The sequence below is a fragment of the Nipponia nippon genome, unplaced genomic scaffold, assembly GCF_047370975.1.
Source record: "Nipponia nippon isolate SJK-2023a ecotype South Korea unplaced genomic scaffold, ASM4737097v1 scaffold_8, whole genome shotgun sequence".
NCBI lineage: Eukaryota > Metazoa > Chordata > Aves > Pelecaniformes > Threskiornithidae > Nipponia > Nipponia nippon.
The window spans coordinates 5,461,434-5,481,511 of record NW_028262402.1 but is presented as its reverse complement, the minus strand read 5'-3'; positions in this window follow the sequence as shown (position 1 = coordinate 5,481,511).

Here is a 20,078-nt window from a genome sequence, read left to right as displayed (position 1 = left end):
AAAAACTGGGGCCAAAAAGTTTGCCTGATGTATGGCAACATTTGTACACAGCATACCTATAATTTAGTACTCTCTTCGGCCACAAAGTTTAATAGAACGTTGCAGGTTTGAGAAAATCAAATATGGCTTCTATTAAGTTCAAGGGTTTTCTATAACCAATATTATATAACCAACATAATATAACCAATATGAACTTGGCTAATAAGGAAATGCAAATTCCGTTGTAATGATATTACCATACTGAAGGAAGGTGTCATGAATGGAATTTCTTTAGTCAGTCAGAATTTTATACTAATGTATTTCTCCAATAGAACAACAACGCTTACAAAGCTAATAAGTACATTTGGCAGAATAAAATATAAAAGGTATGCTTTAGAGGAAGTGTTTACATTTTTCTTCAGTCATGCTTGTCTTAATTATGTCATCCCGCTTCTGCCACTTTGTCTTATAAACAGTGAAAAACTGCTTTCTTCTTCTTTTTAGCAAAGTTATTACTTTTAACCCAGACTTCTGATTAAGGAAGCCTGAAATTCCATATGTTTTAGCATGACTCATTAGAAATTTTTTGAATAAAATTCAGAAATCTTAGCCTGATGCTCACTGGAGCAAGTAGCTGTGGTGATGAAGGAATTCCCATTGACTTTAACCATTGATCACCTGAACCAATACAACTACTCACTACCTAATAAAGTTTTAATTATTTTGAAGTTATGTGAACCAAATAGGGTTTTATTTTGGCTTTTCAATTTTGAGATTTCAAAACAGCAAATTTATTTCAATATAAATGAGAACAAAACTCTGCTGTCTGTGATCTTCATGAAGCAGCATCAAAAGTAAAAAAAAAAAAAAGCTTCCGAAGTTCTAATTAGGACTATACTTAGGTAATTTTTCTCAGGAAAAAGCTTAATGTGTTCTTTAAAAATGAGAGGTACTGCTACAAAAGCTAAAGAAAAAAAGAATTCTATCATTCCTAGGTTTTTGTCTGTTTTTTAAACCAATTAATTTTATATTCCTTAGATATCTTAAATATATATAGTGCAGAAATAACAGCACTGTCCTTTTGACTGTATGAAGAAGAGTGACTAGCAGAAAGTGCTAAATGATCCTGCCCTACTGCTTGACACTGGTGAGACCACTCCTGACGTGTTATTCCAAGATGTGGGCTCCTGGTGCTGGACTGACCCTGATGTACAGCAGTTGAGTTCAGCGGACGGTCCCTATGATGATCACTGTTGGATCACAGGATGCACAAGAGGAAGCAGAAGGCACTGGGCTGGCTCAGGCTGGGAAAGAGTAGGTAACTACATGGTTGGAGGGTATAGGGAAGGTTAGAAGTCTGTGGAGTGGCTGCACCCACTCAGAAGTGCATGGTGGAAGGGTGAAAATCAACAGCCACAAGTTAGAGTACGGGAAATTCTGCCTCAAAAATCTTGATCACAATGACAGTGACCAAACGGAGGCCCAGAAAGACTGTGAGACATCCCTCCTTGGAGTTGATCAAGATTCAACTGGGAATGACACTGAGAAACCTGCTCTAACTAACCTTGCTTTGAGCAGCAGATTGGACCTCATGAAACCCAGAGGTCCTTTCCAAGCTGCCTAATGCTGTGATTCAATGGTTAGTGGTCAAGTCATGTGTGCATTTTGCAGTTGTCCATGCAAGTGGAATACATTCCCTTTTTTCTAGAAGTTGGGGGAGGAGGGCGGGTATGTAAATGAGAAACAAGTGTAGCTCAATGTTTTTGAATGTACACATATTAAAATATTATACCAACAAATACATCATTCTTCTCTTACCTCCCTATGCAACTGCCAGCTTGACTATTTACACCAGAAACTACCAGATGAGTTTAAAGTATTAGTTTGATTATTAGTGAGCAGTACCATTTCTTTCTCCAGCATACCACAGTCCCTAGTGTAAAGGTTCACAGAGGTGCTAAGAACTTATTTGGAAGGTCAAGACTGTGTGTTAGTAATTCAATACTCTTCTGGACTATGTCAGATATTCAGATATTAGAGGATAAACGTATTATCTTGCTGAGGCTATAGGTCACACTAATTAGAGCAGGTTAACACCTTCATCACTTCTCCTTTTTACACCGCGAATTGCTTTTTCAGAAGTCATTGTTATCTTTTCTCTCCTTATTAAAGGTTAAGAGTTTACCAAATTATATGCCAAAAATAGTTTTCAAGATGTTTCCCTACTGGAATGGTATTAACTGGCTGAAACTACACCCGTTAAAAACAAAAAGAATTTGATAGAATACTAAACACACTTTGAAGCTACCTATCTGAAAGAGATTCCTGCTTTTAACTGTTTTCCCTAAAACAAATTCTCATTTTGAGCTAATTTTTTTGGCTGGCTTGTAATAAATATATTTACCTTCATATTTTGAGTCACTGAGTTTTCCCTGTGATGTGTTGCAAACTTAACATCTTACAAAGATATGTCTTTGATTTTTTAAAGGACTTCCTTTAGTTTTACCCCAGGCACAGTTTTATCTCTGATGAAGTCAAGGAGAAAAAACATTCTCCAAAATGACTGCATATAGCTCCTTTGAAACTAGGTATGTGTCAAATCTCAAACCCAGAAACAGAATTTCTTATGGTCAAGTTCAAAACATTGCCTTTCAGATCTTTTTTTCTTCTTACTGAAAACAAGAAGCCAAGAGGCAAATCCTAAAACGCCCAAAACCTATGACTCCTGACTTTAATATACATGGCTTTAACTTAACCATTAATTTTTTTTCTCTCTTATCATTCTAAAGCTAGATCAAATGTCAGTCAAAGAAAAAGTGCTGAAATTCTCTTAACCATGTGAGTATAAACCTAGAGGTCCACTCAGGTTAGCTGTGAGAGTGCACAGTTCTTCTGGGAGCTGAACTGGTATGTATGCTTCCAATATTTTCCAGTGCTGATGCAAATACATACATATATGGCTGAAAAACGTTTACATACGGTGGGTTGTAATTCAGCTGAGATCCATAATTGTTTGTATTTATTGACTAAATATCTCTGAGGTTTGCCTCAAAGGGATAACTGCATTTATGCAAGACAGCATTTTCCATCCTCTAAAACTTCTACAATATAAGAGATGGTTATAAAAAACCTGTTGTTTGAAGACCCTTGTGTAACAGGTGGCTAAGGTATTTACTTGCAGTCTCAGATACTGCCAAAACAAAGTCTCTGAATGTAAGTTGCCTTTATATATGTCAAACCCTAAATGATGACTCTCATACTATTTAGAACTGTCCTTTGTCAGTAAACTTCATCCTCCATCTGAATATTGGCTTAATTGAAATCTCTGTGTTCTCATGAGAAAATTATTTAACTTCTTTCAAAATCATTTCCTTTGAAAAATAAACCCAGACCTGGTCTTAAAAACTAGTGGAGCAGTATGACCTATTTGGAAGATCTTTCTGCTAGAACGAGCTGCTTCATAAGAAACTGATTGCTTTGAAGTAATGAAAAAAAGATCACACCGTCATAGACAGTCAGGATGTTCTTGGACTTTATATGAGTTAAGTTCAACAGGGCATTTTTGTCAAGCCTTTTTGCAGCCAAGCTGGAATAAGCCATGTGGAGCAGCTGGGAATATATCTGTGGAGTTGCCATCTTTGTGCAGATATTCTGTATTGTGCTGATTGCATAGAATTATTAAAAAGAAAATCTGCATAATCAAGTTATTCTGCCAAAATAATGGCTATAATTACTCGTCGCGGATAGAGTGAGAGTGCACTCGTAAGAGCAATATGTTTATTGATAACAAAGTTTGATAGTAAATGCGACAGTGGTTTAACAAGATTCGATGGCAAGGCACACTTGATTATTTACTGCACAGGGGACAGGATCAGGCAAGATTGTCAGGGCGACCCTCCTGTTGAGTCATGAGGTTCAGAGAGGACACCTTTGCTTTCTAAACTTCTTCTCAGAGAGGAGTCTAGGTGCAGCTGGATCCAACCCTAGTCCCAGACTTGGTCAACGATTTATGTCTAAAGGATTATATATGTGCAATCAATCCTTTATATCACTTAGCTAAGATTTCAAATTTTAGCATGCTATTAGTCACTTACTGAGGATCTGTTGCTGCAAGGAATCTCTCAACCTTGAAGAGTAACCTTGAGAGGCATCCCTACTCAAGGGGAGATCCTGGTGTGCAGCCCGCTGCCATGCAGGAGAGCTCAAAGGGCTCTTGGGCTGCTCACTATTTATGGGGGTAAGATGATTAACTCATAGTCATATTTACATACCAACTGCATATGTTAGTTTCTTCCAAATTTGGCTTGAGTTGGACATTGACCAGCACTGTGGTTAGGTGGACACATTGCCATAAATTAGCCCTTTGCTATTGTATTGTTATGTCTCCCCTGAATCCACTTTGAGCTGGATGCATCCATCACAACTGCCACTGGTGGTTATCACTTGAGCAGGATTATGGGAAAAGGTCAGGTCAGGGGCGGGGAGGGATAGGGGGCAGAGGGAGCGCACCGCCTCATTACTGAAAAATTTTGTTACTTGTTGACACAAGCCCTTGCTCCTCACTTCATTGAACAAGCATACGATTTCATTCTCATTTACTTTTTGTTAAAATAAGAGTTATCTGGGAGGAATTTGCTTGTATCAAGAAACAAAACCAAGGCCAGGCCTTGGAGGTGATAGAAAGAAGGTTCTCCTAGGCTTGCAGAGGACACTGTAAAATAGGTTCAACTAAAAAATTGCTCAAGATCAATAGTCTAAAAACACATTTGAAAGTTACCCTTTTGCAAGGATGCAGAGGATTTTCACACTTATATCTGTGACAGATAATGTCTAGTTTATATTTTTTAAATGTCTTTCTGTGTGTCATGGTTTAACCCGAGCCGGCAACTAAGCACCACGCAGCCGCTCGCTCACTCCCCCACCGGTGGGACGATGGAGAGGATCGGAAGAGCAAAAGGGGAAAACTCGTGGGTTGAGATAAGAACAGTTTAATAACTAAAGTAAAATAAAAATAGAACAGTAATAATAACAATAATAATAATAAGTAGTAATAGTACAACAGTAATACAAAGCAAGTGATACACTCTACAATTGCTCACCACGCGCCGACCGATGCCCAGCCTGTCCCCCAAGCAGCGATCATTGCCCCTCCCCCGGCTAACTCCCCCAGTTTATATACTGAGCATGACATCACATGGTATGGAATAGCCCCTTGGCCAGTCTGGGTCAGCTGTCCTGGCTGTGCCCCCTCCCAGCTTCTTGTGCACCCGGCAGAGCATGGGCAGCTGAAAAATCCTTGACCACTGTGAGCGCCACTTAGCAACTACTTAGCAAGAACAAAACGTCAGTGTATCATCGACATTGTTCTCATCCTAAACCCAAAACACAGCCCCATACCGGCTACCAAGAAGAAAATTAACTCTATCCCAGCTGAAACCAGGACAGTATCCACCCCTTATTCCATAACATTTACGTCATGCCCAGGTCCTACATTATCCAACACATCCTCATTAACGACCACCCCCTTCCTTTCCTTTGATACAATACACGAGTATCATTCCCTTAGTCTACATGCTATCCCTCTAGAACATTTGTTGAGTTCATTTAGTTTATGACTTTGGGATTCATCTGTCATAATGGTATTTCTGGGCAGGAGAGGTAGTGCGTGGTGTTGTATTGTAGCATGCTGAAGCCAGTTCTAGTTCTATCATCTCTGCACTTTGCTTGGTTTCCTCAGAGCTCATTCTTCATTATTTTGGGTGATTCTTGCTGTATACTGTTGATATGTCATATAGTAATCACAGAAGTGATGACATACAGTATTATATAGCAACAAACATTATATAATTCAGTTCATTGGCTATTTTCACCCAAAATCAAATCTCCTTGAGGTACACATCAGACTTCCCCATCCTCCCCTACCACGCACCAGCCTCCAGGAAAATACAATGATACAATGGACTGTTAAAGACTATTATTATTATTACTGTTCTATTTTTATTTTACTTTAGTTATTAAACTGTTCTTATCTCAACCCACGAGTTTTCCCCTTTTGCTCTTCCGATCCTCTCCATCGTCCCACCGGTGGGGGAGTGAGCGAGAGGCTGCGTGGTGCTTAGTTACCGGCTCGGGTTAAACCACGACGCTGTGTTATAAACCTGAAACAGTAGTGTTTGGGTTATCTGAAACCTTCTAGGGGAAGGGAAATACTGTTCTTTCCTCAGAGAAAAACTGAGCCTAGGCATGGAAAGAAAATTTTAAAGGATCTGGGAGAAAAAGATTGACACAATTACGCCACAGAGCAAGGGAACTGCACTCGAGGTAAGCAGAGAAACTGTTAGGATGAGCAGACAGCCAAACCTTAGAAGTGGCAGACTTCAGGGGAAGTAGAGGACACCATCCAGAGAATACAATAAGCCAGGTACAGAACTAAAACCAAATCTGGCAGAAGTGCAAGGACACAATGGACGATGCATAGTCCATTAAAACACTTTTTTTTTTTTTTAATTGTTGTTGTAAAAGACTTTTATCTTCGAGGACGTAACTATGAGAAGAAAATCTAGGCAGCACCACCTCAAAAGTCTGGTTTATGCCATGTCCAGTCACAGTGTCTAGTGTTTTTTTTCTCTTTCCCTGTTCATTCAGGTTTATTTCTTTCCACTTTTTTTTAAAACAAAAAGTGAGAGATTAGAAACATTGGTGAAAGACAGATTGCTAACACTCTGTGAAAGCATGGGGCAGTTATGCTTCAAGGCACACATTAAAGCTGGTTTACATATCAGATATGCATATACATTGACCTAAAAATTAAGAACACCTGAGCACAGACAAACTGTTAATAAAAAGATACAATGAATGGTTGCACCCTTAAGAACATCATAGTTGGACAGTCATCCAGTTCTTACAGTGTAGAGCTTGCTATAGTGAATTATTTATAGCTGTGTGTCATCTTTTCTTCCACTCCATTCCCCCCCATTCTAGAGTACTGCAGGACAAACACTTCCCTCAAGAGGGCATTTTTTTCCAGATGAGTGAGGTATCTTCCTGTTTCTTCTTCACCAGGATGAATTCAGCAAAGGTCCCTGACCAAAAGTATAATTCAGAAACTTCTAAATCTATTGTAAAAACCAGCAGAATAAATTATTATAGTTATAGAAGTGCCCAACGCAACTAAGATGATCTAGTAGATCCTTAGGAGACTGAAGTCTGATTTCATGCTGAGTTCACTAGATAGAAGAAGAGTTTGTTATTTCTCCTTAAAGGGAAATTCAAAGGGAGCTTAGGTCATTTCCAGATGAAAACAGAACTCTACTGACTAAATACTGTTTGATTGAAGAAAGGGTTAGAAGAACATGTTCTACTGTGTACTGAAGAATGCTATGCTTCATTCCTTTATGACCGAAAGGTAGTTACTGCTTGTGAGTATACTATCTGCCAGCAGGTGAATTTACACTGCTTAACAATTTTATTGTGGTCCAGGAATAGTGTGGCCAGCAGGACCAGGGAGGTGATAGTGCCCCTATACTTGGCACTGGTGAGGCTACACCTCAAGTACTGTGTTCAGTTTTGGGCCCCTCACTACAAGAAGGACATCGAGGTGCTGGAGTGTGTCCAAAGAAGGGCAACGACATTGGTGAAGGGTCTAGAGAACAAGTCTTAGGAGGAATGGCTGAGGGAGCTGGGGTTGTTTAGCCTGGAGATAAGGAGGCTGAGGGGAGACCTTATCACCCTTTACAACTACCTGAAAGGAGGTTGTAGCGAGGTGGGGGTCCATGTCTTCTCCCAAGTAACAAGCGATAGGACAAGAGGAAATAGCCTCAAGCTGCACCAGGGGAAGTTTAGGTTGGATCTTAGGAAAAACTTCTTCATCAAAAGGGTAGTCAGGCATTGGAACAGGCTGCCCAGGGAAGTGGTTGAGTCCCCATCTGTGGAGGTATTTAAAAGAAGGGTAGACGTGGTGCTTGAGGACATGATTGAGTGGTGGACCTGGCAGTGTTAGGTTAGTGGTTGGACTCGATGACCTTAAGGGTCTTTTCCAACCCTAACAGTTCTATGATTCTATGATTCTAAGTAGCAGAAGAATTCCTTCAATACAAGCAGAAAAAACAGCTATCATTTACATGCTGTAGATCTAACAAATACTTAATTATTTCTGAAAACCTTGACTTATATGCCATGAATAAACACTTTCAAATATGACCTGTATTCCTCATGTAAAAAAATAATTTAAAAAACCCCCAAAACATAAACTTGCCCAGAAAAATCCAAAATTGCTAAATGTTGATGATAAGAGCATCCTTGTGCTGGACTCTAAGGGAGTCTATTCAGGCATCGCACTGTCCCACAATGCATTACGGTCCTTCACAGCTATTCCACACTTCTCTCTCCAGTCATCTTTGTATTAACTTTAAAACATGCTTTACATTTTTCCCAAAAAGTAATTAGCAACTGGTGCCTGATGAATGTTTTTAACTATTTCCCATCAAACAGTAAGGCTTTAAAGAAAATATTTAGCTGACTCAAAGATAAAAACACATTAAATATTCATTGATTTATGGGCCACAAATAAGCCCTTTATGCCGTGATGAAACATTCATTTTTTTTCAGTGTTGACAAGAATAATGGGTCACATTGTGCCATCTGGCTTTTAAGGGTACCTCCCCACTAATCTCATGTTCTGCTTTCAAAACAGATGGCACAATATGGCCCACTGTGCATTTTTTACATGCTGGTGTAATATTAGGGTTGCTTTAACTGTTTCTTTTTTTTCAACTTGAAGTGTTTGTAGTACTGTAGTATTGTCAGTGATGTACTAGGTAATTATTTTGTCACATAGGAACCCAGTTGTTTCTGATTTGTCTTGGGGTCATTTTTAAATTGTCTTTTGCAGAAGTTAGCATTCACCAACTTGAAGTTTCAGCTTCTTTCAGAAAAGCTCAGCTGTATTTTGTTGCTTTTTCATTTATATACATACAGTATTGTTATCTTGATCCAAGATGATTAAGCCAAGCAGGCCTGAGACTAGGCCATTTAAAATACACAGAAAATATGTTCATTGAGTTAACGGGGCTCTCTAGTAATCCACTTTACTTATTTATTCATGCTTAGCATTGCATTATTTTCATCACTAAATATTGCTTTGATTATCAAAGTGGTGAAGCACTAATTTTGGATATACATGCTTTTCCCACTTTTGCATGGTTTTAGCAGGAGAATAAAGAATTTACGCCCGGTTCCCATCAGCATTTTCATATTAAATGTATTGAGTTCCTTGTAAAAATCATGAACTGAAGGTGGCTAATGGAAGGGGTTAGTCATTCATCTTTTAGCACTAATTAGTATAGAGCAGAGGCAACACATGCACAGAGCAACAGTAGGTCCCCTCTAAAACAGTCAGTGTAGCTTACTGATCTGAATTTTCTCATAAACAACTACCTGTGTTAATATACTCATCACCTAAAGACTGTCTTTTTTCTATTATGTACAACTGACCATTATAGGTATATTGGTAGCAGATGTGTGTATGTCAGAACTGAGAGACCAAAAGGGGTTTTCTTTTCTAAATGAGGAGTAAAATATTCACAACCCTGGCCTCAGTCAACCACATACATTGCTTTCTCCATCTTCCCTCCTCAGGGTCTCATGCAGTGGCTGGAGAGTCTGTCCCAGCTGCTTTGGGAACTGTAGTACAAGACCCCACCCAAATGCACTGCGGAAAGAGTTCAAACCAAAGTTTTCCAAATGCTGAGTAAAAGTTCACAAAAAAGCCAGATTTCCAGGATACAGCAAAGCAGTTTCCTACCAGCTTCACTTTCAACTATAGGTAGCAGAAATAATTTTCTTGTGCAAAATGCTCACAGTGGTAGCAATAAAGTAACTTTTATGGAAAGTAATGTGGGTTTTTACAGCAGACTGAGCAATTTTCCAGCCAAGAACCAATAGGCTTAATAATACTATATTCTAAATGGTATTTGTAGCATCTGTGATTATTTTTATAAAGGTTCCAAAGTAATTCAGAACATAAAGTTTAAAGATTCTTCCATCTGTGAGGAAGAAAAGATTGAAAAAAGGAGCTATTATCTCCTGTATTTCAGTAGCAGCTGAAGTACTAAGATTCTAATTGTTAGCTCACAGTCATTTATTTTACAGAGGACTTTCAAAAGTATCTTTTATCTTCCTACAGTTTCACTAAGTTAATTCTACACGTCAGCATGAGATTAGTTCAGTCTTCAGCTGGAAGTGGGACGCTTGTGAGAAGGGTCAAAAGTCACCAGATGTAGTGTCAGAAAAAGAATGATAAAGACTGTTCTAAAATAGCATTTGGTCAGAAATCTTGTCATCAATTTTGAATGACATTTCTGCCAGGAACACTGCAAATCACATCGATTCCCTCGCCGAGAGTCCTATTGACTTAGTTTGTTGCAGTCTGCTCAGGCTCGTGTGCACTGAAGCATATTTGAAAGGCCCTTCATCTCAGCTACAATATATTATTTAAAAATGTCAAGCCTGTTTTGCTGTTGCTGGAAAATAAATGATTCTGTCTGAGCTCCTAACATGTACACAGAATCTTCTCACTAATTTTCTTAAATTATGTATTTCATTGCTGTCTGCTGCAGAAATAGGGTGACTGCATCATTTTCTTCTAGCGCAGTATTTCCATATTCAGCTTCCCTCATTTGACTGTAGATTTGAAATGCATTCATCCTTTGGTCCACTTTTGGTAGGGATATATTTGGTTTACATTTGGCAGTGGTATTGGATGTACTGTTAGATGCTTGCATCACTAATCTGACTATTTTCAACCCCAAGTTTTTTCTGTGTAATTCAGGATCCCCAATGTATTTTCTTTCCAAGCAGTTGAATCCCTGTAAACTTCAACTTTTGGCAATGAGTTTTATGTGTTTACTACCCCAGAATGAAAAATCTCCTTCTATCCTTTGTCTTGAACTTTGTTCCTAATAGCTTTACTTCATGACTCTTCTTGGACTGGAAGAGACACTGAGCAGCTGATCTCTCTCCAGGCATCCTGTGTTTCTGTAGATATCTGTAATGTCTACCTATCCATCCACAAGTTACCTCTTTTCTTTATCTGAAGATTCCCAGTTTATTTATTTATTACTCGTATGTAAGCAGTTCTGTACCTTTTCGTCATACACTGTTAGTAGTTATTTTGTCCTTGAACTCCTACAGACCTCTGGGCTGAGTACCATCTGGTTCTGAAAAAAATTTTTGGCTATTCATTTTGTCATTTATACCTTAACATCTACTGTCATTTCATTCACAGATCTATTCTTTGATGAGTCCCAATGAAAACAGGTTCTTGAATGGGAGATTTTTCCCACAGAGAACTCCAATGCAAAAAATACATTGAGTTTCACTGCAATGGTCTTATCTTCTCTGAATGTTTCTTTTATACCCTGATAATCAATTGACTCTACAGGTTCTCTGGCAGGCTTCCCACCCCTGATGTGTTTGAAGAAGGATTTAGTATTAATTTTATTTTGCTAGTTGTTCTTCAATTATTTTTTTAATCCGCTAGAGTTTATGGTCCTTTCTATTTCTTCTTTATTTGTAAACAACTTCAGCTTTTTGAAGGATGTCTTCTTCTTTCAAATTAGCACCCTTTACCTTGCTGCGAAGCCATGCTATCTTCCTTTTGTCTTTTCTCAAACCTTTTTATAATAAGCAGTATGCCTCAGAATTAGACCTTTTATGATGTGCTACTACAAGGTGTGTTGAAGTATCACCCGTGTTTTATTAAAAAGTTTGAGGTATTAACTTCTTTTTAAAGAGCTGCCTTCTTTTTCTATTTTTCTTTTTTTTTTCCTTTTTTTTTTTGAGGTCAGAATTGGTGTGGGTTTTAATCTATACATCAGTTAGTATTGTTATCTGAGTCAGCAGATCAGTACTAAAGATAAGTACTCATCTCCCCACCCAAGTCCTTTACTCTCCAGAGACTCTCTGTTATTCACCAAGGTGATCAGTTTCTTTGGGTTTGATCTGGAGATCCCATGGACACAGGAAATTACTCAAAACAGGCATGGTTTATTTTGAAGATTCTTGAATTTTTTTTTTTTAATCTCAGTATTAGAATAGCTCAATGGTTACCTTCCTTCCATCAGTTTTATAACATGTCTAGTGTGTTTTGTTCAAGAACAAATAATTACTTCTCCTGTATTGTTTTTAAGATGTGTAGCCCATATGTAGAAGACTATGTGCCATTGCTTTGGTTTCCTTGTTAAACATAATTAAATAAAACTTTGTTTTCCACTTCTAAACAGTTTCTTTTGCCTAATCTATCCCTTATCTGAGAACAAAAAAATCCTAGTATTTTTACTTGTAATGGAAGCATCTTCCCAAACTGAGTAGTGTTCTTCAAAGTCGGCAGTCCTGTACTGCTGCCATTGCAATTGAACCACTGATCAAATTCATTGCTTGGAAAATACACAAAAGGAGAGAAAGGGTATTCTTTACACTATTTCAGCCAAAAGTTTTGTGATCTGTTTTGAAATGCAGAGAGGAGGCAGTGGAATAGCAGAATTTCTGAAGTATCTGAAATGTTTTAGAAAAGAAGGTATGACAAAATGAAGAATTAATCAGGCCACTAGAGATATGGCAGCTCAGACCCAGGCAGACGGGGTTAGAGAAGAGAGCAGCAATGCAATAGGCAGTAGCAAACCCTATGTGGAGTCAGGGAGAGGTTAGGATGTCACCCAAACCTTTCCTGCAGCTGATGCTGTCAGTCTTTCCTTCAGACTGGCAGGTTCCCCCTACCATCAAGACTTTGAAGTTTTTTCCTGCCTCCAGATCTGGCAGAGATCTGCAGTATTGTCTAATAAAACGAGAACATAGTATGCAAGTTATACGTTATAAAAATGACATTTCTAAACTTCTCTTGCCCTATTTGTTTGAAATAACTTAAAACTGAAAAATCTAGCTTGCAGGTATGTGAAGACACATCTCTCCCTTATGGTTCAGGTGGAGAGTTCACCTACCATCTATTCACCTTCAGAAGTTCAATGTATTATGCATTTTGCATTTCCTACACATACTGCCTTGAATCTTTCTTACTTCTTCACTCCTTGTAGTCCTATGCTTTAAAATTCAAAACATGCAAAAACTTTTCCAATATATCAATTTTCTCATTATCTTGTAAATAAAGACATATGGTAGCAGAAAAGACTTTTACCTGTCACTGTTTTTAAATTGCCAAATATGATACGATCGAAGAAGCACACTTTGTACGTTAGATTGTTATGATTTCTGAAGCCTTAAATAAGTTATTTTTACAATAAAAGTCCTTGAAAAAATAGTCCTGTGGTCTAAGTAAACACATCCAATAAGTGAAATTTTTTAAAAGTTTTAAAAATTTTTAAAAAAGAAATAACAGCTGTCACTTTTTATTTTATTTTCCTGTATATTTGCTCCCTTGAACCATTCTGTAGAGACATGAAAAATAATTGGGTAAACCTGACTCTACATTAGCAGTCTTATTCTCATGATCATATCTTCTACAACTAATTAAAATGTTACCAATTCTCAGAAAGATGTGAAGTTTCACTTTTTACATTGCAATTTAAACACAGCATGACCTGAACTGCAGTAGACTTCCTGAGTCACACTCAGGTATGGATTTTTCACTGGGCTCAGAAGGCCACAGTCACTAACCTCCCTTTCCTCACCACTCTTCCCCTTGCTGAGTTTTCCTCCTGTTGCCTTGTATGGGGCTGTCCTGGTTTCAGCTGGGATGGAGTTAATTTTCGTCTTGGTAGCCGGTATGGGGCTGTGTTTTGTGTTTAGGATGAGAACAATGTCGATGATACACTGATGCTTTGGTTCTTGCTAAGTAGTGCTAAGCTGTTGCTAAATAGGTGCTAAGTGGCGCTCACACTGGTCAAAGACTTTTCAGCTTCCCCTGCTCTGCCGGGTGTACAAGAAGCTGGGAGGGGGCACAGCCAGGACAGCTGACCCAGACTGGCCAAAGGGCTGTTCCATACCATAAGACGTCATGCTCAGTATATAAACTGGGGGAAGAAGAAGGAAGGGGGGGATATTGGGTATGATGGCGTTTGTTTTCCCGAGTAACCGTTACGCGTGATGGAGCCCTGCTTTCCTGGGGATGGCTGAACACCTGCCTGCCCATGGGAAGTAGTGAATGAATTCCTTGCTTTGCTTTGTTTGCGTGCACGGTTTTTGCTTTGCCTATTTAACTGTGCTAATTTATTTCACTTCAGTTATTAAACTGTTCTTATCTCAACCCACGAGTTTTCTCCGTTTTACCCTTCTGATTCTCTCCCCCATCCCACTGGTGGGGAGTGAGCGAGCGGCTGCGTGGTGCTTCGTTGCTGGCTGGGGTTAAACCACGACAGGGGCGTATGGTTGGGGCCAAAAGAACTCACTGTCGGACAATTGCTGATACAAGGCTATTTTGGCAGCGTCATTTATTAAAATAGTGCTAATAAAATTCTATGTGATAGTCACAAGGATGCTGAGGGTAAAATGAGGTTCAGACAAATAATTTGAGATTCATAAATACATTTTAAGAATGGAAGGGATGCAACTGTAATCACCAAATTTGATTTCCTTTATGACATAGAAGAGTAATTCCCATATCAACCCCATAAGTTCTTGTTGAAATTGAAAGTTCCTTCCTCCCAGGATTTAACAGGATGTGTTTTTGATAAAGTAGTGCATGGCCAAGTAAGCAAATAGTTATAAAAAGTAGAACGATGCTAAAGAAAGGGGAAGTGACATTGTAAACAGCTGACAACATTAAGTAATGCTGATGGTACTGACTTTGTGAGAAAAAGCATTCAGACTTGCCATTAAATGAAAAGCAATCTCTCAAACTTTTCTAATCTTGTCTTACAAATTCCACTCAAATCATTTATACAGTGTCAATTACTTACTGTATGTAAGGAGAAAAACAAAAGAGAGAAAATGAGAAGAAAATTGGTTTAGACCTACTTAACACAATGAAGTTCATTTTAAGCTCAGCTCTTTCAAGCTGAGCAGAAGCTTGCTTTCAATGTTTCCATTATGCAGAGGCCTGCCGATGGATGAAGACAACCCTCAGTTACTGAAGGGATCAGAATCGGACCCAAATCCCAATGTCTTTATCATTTCCCTAATGCAGCTATAACAAATTAAAACAAAAAAAACAACATAATATACATTAAAGTAATCTCAGAGTATAGCAAACAAGTATGATCAGTTTATTCAAATAGGCAGATGTTAGCCATATAAGTACATTATGAAGATGCGTACTATAGCACTAAGTATGCACTATATAGCACTAATTATCTACAGTTGCTTGTATACTTACAGATCTTGGGGAGACCACAGGTAGGAAAGTTATACTTAGATCATTTAAATGAATTTAAATCTCTTAATTAAAATTTATACCAAGATACTTAAAGCTCACAAAATGTCTTGAAAACTATGGGGAAAACTTGACATGGTCCTGTGTTTATGGTAGCAGCAACCTGATCAGGAAATCTTTCTGTCCTCATTTCTACCAGTACCTGTGCATGAAGGAACAAAGTGATGTCCTGAGCAATCTGCCTGCAAGACAGAAGCAAGTGTGAGCTCCTGCATGATGATCTATACTCAGTGATGGAGGTAAGGGAGGAGGATATGGAGACACAGTTTGATATGAGCCTCTGGAAGACCAGCTTTCGAACTGGAAATACTGTTGTGTGTCTGCATATGCTAGTGCCCACCTAAATGCAGAAAATGGACAGAGATGTTTGGATGCAGGCATGCCCTTGCATTTTGGGAAAAAGTCTATTTAGATCTTTTTCTTGAAGAACATCTTCAATAAATTAAGATATGACAACCAAATGATAGAAATAGATGTTTTGCATGGGGATAGTAATTGCAGTGGAAAAATCTCTTCTTCTCAGTTTGGTTAGATAAATCTATGGACTGAAGGTGAAAAAAAAATATTGTTTGAAATCATGATTGGTGTGGACAACAAAGCTCACTACTGAAGTGCCCTTTCCCTATTACGCTTCAGATGGATGATTTGTCTGTAATAGTGGATTATCTTCAGTGCTGTGATTGTCTGCAGAGAAATATAAGCAGCATTTACTGAAATGCAGTAAGACGCTGATTTAGTTTAGGGTTAACCAAAGAGGATTACTTAGCAAAATAGTTTAATTCACATACTGTATGGTATTTTTCATTTGTTACACTCAATCCCAAACATCTAGTGATACAGGTGATACAGATTTTCCTTACCTTTAACACACATCTTAAATTAGGTTAAACTAGTGTGCAAATGTTGGAATGTGAAAGTAGATTCATAGGCAGGTTAAAGAAAATAAGAGACAGAAAATACTGAAGCAGAGTAGGTGGGTTAAAGAATCAGCACAGCCAGATTCTACAGGAGATGGTAAACTCTAAGCATAAAAAACCCCTTCCACCTTGTGGACCTTAGGGTGTTGGTCAACAGCCAGCTGAATATGAGCCAGCAGTGTGCCTAGGTGGTCCAGAAGGCCAATAGTATCCTGGCTTGTATCAGGAATAGTGTGGGCAGCAGGACTAGGGGACCAATCATCCCCCTGTACTGGGCACTGGTCAGGCCGCACCTCGAGTCCTGTGTTCAGTTTTGGGCCCCTCACTACAAGAAGGACATTGAGGTGCTGGAGCGTGTCCAAAGAAGGGCAAGGAAGCTGGTGAAGGGTCTAGAGCACAAGTCTTCTGAGGAGTGGCTGAGGGAACTGGGGTTGTTTAGCCCGGAGATAAGGAGGCTGAGGGGAGACCTTATAGCGCTCTACAACTACCTGAAAGGAGGTTGTAGCGAGGTGGATATTGGTCTCTTCTCCCAAGCAACAAGTGACAGGACAAGAGGAAATTGCCTAAAGTTGCACCAGGTGAGGTTTAGATTGGATGTTAGGAAAAATTTCTTCACCGAAAGGGTTGTCAAGCATTGGAAGAGGCTGCCCAGGGAAGTGGTTGAGTCCTCATCCCTGGCGGTATTTAAAAGATGTGTAGATGTGGTGCTTAGGGACATGGTTTAGTGGTGGACTTGGTAGTGCTAGGCTAATAGTTGGACTTGATGATCTTAAGGGTCCTTTCCAACATAAATGATTCTATGATTCTATATCCACTTTTCATGGAATCACAGGATCACAGAATATTTGGGGTTGGAAGGGATCTCTGGAGATCATCTAGTTCCACCCCCCTGCTAGAGCAGGTTGCACAGGATTGCGTCCAGGTGGGTTTTGAATATCTCCAGAGAAGGAGACTCTACAACCTCTCTGGGCAACCTGTTCCACTGCTCTGTCACCCTCAAAGTAAAGAAGTTTTTCCTCATATTAGATGGAACTTCCTGTGTTTCAGTTTGTGCCTGTTGCCCCTTATCCTGTCACTGGGCACCACTGGAAAGAGTCTGGCCCCACCTTCCTGACACTCGCTCTTAAGATATTTTTAAGCATTGATAAGATCCCCTCTCAGTCTCATCTTCTCCAGGCTAAACAGACCCAGCTCTCTCAGTTTTTCCTCATTAGAGAGATGGTCCAGTCCCCTAACCGTCTTTGTAGCCCTCCACTGGACTCTCTCCAGTAGTTCCTTGTCTTTCTTGAACTGGGGTGCCCAGAACTGGACACAGTAGTCCAGATGTGGCCTCACCAGGGCAGAGAAGAGGGGAAGAATAACCTCCCTCGACCTGCTGGCCACACTCTTCCTAATGCACCTCAGGATACCATTGGACTTCTTGGCCACAAAGGCACATTTCTGGCTCATGGTTAACTTGTTGTCCACCAGGACTCGCAGGTACTTCTCCACAGAACTGCTTTCTAGCAGGTCAACCCCTAACCTGTACTCACGCATGGGGTTATTCCTCCCTAGGTGTAGGACCTTACACTTGCCTTTGTTGAACTTCATTAGGTTCCTCTCCACCCAACTCTCTAGCCTGTCTAGATCTCGCTGAATGGCAGCACAGCCTTCTGGTGTACCAGCCACTCCTCCCAGTTTTGTATCTTCAGCAAAACACTCTGTCCCTTCATCCAAGTCATTGACATATAAGTTGAACAAGACTGGACCCAGTACTGACCACTGGGGAACACTGCTAGCTACAGGCCTCCAGCTAGACTCTGTGCTGCTGATCACACCCCTCTGAGCTCTGCCATTCAACCAGTTCTCAGTCCATCTGACCGTCCACTCATCTAACCCACATTTCCTGAGCTTACCTGTGAGGACGCTATGGGAGACAGTGTCAAAAGCCTTGCTGAAGTCAAGGTAGACAACATTCACTGCTCTCCCCTCATCTACCCAGCCAATCATGCCATCATAGAAGTCTATCAGATTGGTCAAGTATGATTCCCCTTGGTGAATCCATGTTGACTACTCCTGGTAACCTTTTGTATTTGGGGAGGTGTGAAAGGAAAGGTAGCAAGATAATGCTGATTACAATTATGAAAAGACTTTAGATACTCCAATACTCACTACTGCAAGTAGCAAGTCTTGAACTCTTAAAACTGAATCTCTTGCTATACTTTGCACTGTACAGGTCCAACCTAGGCAGCAAGTCTTGTTGAGTCAGATGAAATATACATGTCAATGTCAAGGATGACAGAATCCGCTTCTGATGCATTTAGGTATTTAGCATACCATTTGTAAACATCTTAATGGTGTTCAACCTAGCTATATAAGCTAAATAGCAAAGTTGTTTCTGTCTGTTTGTTCCATTTCCCACTACACTTGAGGATATATAGGATCATGAGTATTGTCTATTTCCCTTTTCATGTGAATGACTGACAAATATAAAATCCCACCCAACTCTTCCATTTGTGATAAACATTTTTTGATCAAGCCAATGACCTAGCCAGTGGTGAACTCACTCACATTCTCATACATAGATATTAATTCACCTGTTAATTGTTTATTCATTACTCATATAAAACTAACATTTACTGGTTTAAAACTTGCACAAGAGGGAATCAAGTTCATAGAATGAAATCTTTGTAACATTGAGGGCAAAGGAGTTTGTCATCAGTTTGATTCAGGGAACAGCAATGACGCAGGTAACTGCAAGGCAGCTAATTCGAAATGTTTGTTGAAACGGATAACAAAGTGTCTGCTGTCCTCACAGTCATGATTCTACCACTTTGTAGTGAGAACTTTTCTTACAGTAAGTCATCTTTCAGATATCACTTTGCCAATTTATTATGAAGTGTCTTTTCTATCTTCAGGCTACCTCAGAATATATCCAGCTGATGATCTGGTAAGATGGGCAACAACACAGAAATCCAGACAATATTTAATAGTGAGATTTAAAGAGGCTGTCTATGAGCAATGGAGCAAGAGAAAACATTTGTTTGAAAACCATGACTTTTCTAGAGAAAACATTTTAAAAATTAAGGAAAAAATGATCATTATTTACTCTTATCTCTCAGATCAGACAGGACATGGAAATTATGAGTTTTCCTGAAAGAGATATATGTATTTATTTATTTGGTTAATACATGTATATTTAGAAGAGTGCAAACTACACAGAATAAACTAACAGGGTTTAAAAAAAAACTAAAAAGAAAAAGAAAATTTACTCTTTTTATATTGGCTTTTCATGACCTTTTGCCTGTCTCTTCAATAGAGCAAAATAGGTTAAAACACGATATACCACTGGTCTGCATGAATAGAGCCTAATGACTTAAATCAGATACTGTGTGACAGTGTACCATTTATGTGAAAACTATACCAGATGGTTAGGGGTGAACAGCATAGTTTGATATAAAAATAATCTTATTTAACTCACTGTAAAGAATTTCATACAAACTATATGAATGTGAAGACATAATAGTTTTCACACACAAAAAAACCCCACAACCCTATGTTTTGTAATTTATTATTTATTTACAAGGTTTATATAAAAACAGGACATTTTGAAATATACCATAAAATTGAAATACTAAGCAATGAAATGAATTTCACCCAGACATGGATATAGAGGACAGCTATTGCACAATGTTTTCTGGTTTTGTATTCTGTTAATTGATGATACCTATGGGGTTTCCTAAATTATTTTTTAACTGTAGGAATAGAAGTCAATATTTTCTGTAATGTTTTTTGCTGTATAATTTTTACAAAAGGTTTTA